Consider the following 1684-nt stretch of genomic DNA (forward strand, 5'->3'; position numbering starts at 1 on the left):
TTCAGAAGAAGATGTGAAATGAGAATATCATTGCTGATATCACATGGATCTTGTTGTAGTTATGTGCCATCGAGTCATCTCTGACTCATAGTGACTTTATGTACAATTGAGTGAAACACTGCCTGGTTTGGTGCCAGCCTCATGATCCCTACTGTACCTGACCCCATTGTTTCAGTCACCGTTATAAATCCATCTTGTTGAGGGACTTTTCCTCTTTCATTGAATCTCCTATTTACCAAGCATGACATCCTTCTCCATAGAATAGTCCCTTCTTACAACGTGACCAAAGTAGGTGAGACAAAGTCTGGCCATTTTCATTTCCAAGGAGCATTCCAGCTGCACTTCTCCAGGGACGTATCTGTTAGTTCTTTTAGCAGTCCACAGTACTTTCAGCATTCTTTGCTAACATGACAATTCAAAAGCATCAACTCTTCTTTGATCTGCCTTATTCATTGTCCAGCTCTCACATGCATAAGAGGTGATTGAAAGAAAATACCATGGCCTGGGTCAGGTGTGTCTTAGTCTTCAAGGAGACATCTTTGTTCTTTGGTACTTGAAGGAAGTCTTTTGCAACAGATTTGCCCAATGCAATATATCTTTTGATGTCTTGACTGCTACTTCCGTTGGCATTGACCATAGAACCAAGTAATACAACGTCTTTGGCAACTTTGATCTTTTCTCCATTCATTGTGATGCTGCTTATTGGTCCAGTTGTGAGGATTTTTGTCTTCTTTATATTGAAGTGTAATCCATACTGCAGACTATATTCTTCAATCTTCATCAGTGAGTGTGTCAAGTCATCTCCATTCTCAGTAAGCAAAGTTGTGTCCTCGGCATATCGCAGGTTAGTTAATGATTCTTCTTCCAATTCTGATGTCACATTCTTCTTCATATAGTCCAGCTTCTAGGATTATTTGCTCAGCCTGGAGATGGAAGAAGTATGGTGAAAGGATACAACCTGATGCTCTCCGTTCTTGATTTTAAGCCATGCAGTGTCCCCTTTTTCTATTCGAGCGACGACCTCCTGGTCTATGTGCAGGTTCCTCATGAGTACAATTAAGTGTTCTGGAATTCCCATTGTTTTCAATGTTATCCACAATTTGTAATGATCCACACAATAGAATTCCTTTGAATAATCTGTAAAACACAAGTAAACATCTTTCTGGTGTCCTTTGCTTTCAGGCAAGATCCATCTGACATCATCAATGATATCCCTTGTTCCATGTCCCCTTCAGAATCCAGCTTATACTTCAACAAATTCTCTGTCAATATACTGCTACGATTGGAATTATCTTCAGTAAGATTTTACTGAATTATCTTCAGTAAATTAAATTCAGTAAATTTGAATTATCTTACTGAAGATAATTCAGAAACAACTGCAGCAGTGTATTTTACTTGTGTGTGATATCAATGATATTATTCATTTATTTCCACATTTTGTGAAATCATCTTTCTTAGGAATAGGTACAAATATGGATCTCTTCTAGTCAGTTGTCCAGGTAGCTGTCTTCCAAATATCTTGGCATAGCCAAATGAGTGCCTCCAGCATGGCATCCTTTTGTTGAAATATCTCAATGGGTATTGCATCAATTCCTGGAGCCTTGTTTTTGCCACTTCTTTTAGTGCAACTTCAACTTATTCCTTCAGTACCAATGGTCCTTGAGCATATGCCACCCCCTGAAAT

The sequence above is a fragment of the Orycteropus afer genome, unplaced genomic scaffold, assembly GCF_000298275.1.
Source record: "Orycteropus afer afer isolate SDZICR_OR568_19922 unplaced genomic scaffold, OryAfe1.0 scaffold00576, whole genome shotgun sequence".
Classification (NCBI taxonomy): Eukaryota; Metazoa; Chordata; class Mammalia; order Tubulidentata; family Orycteropodidae; genus Orycteropus; species Orycteropus afer.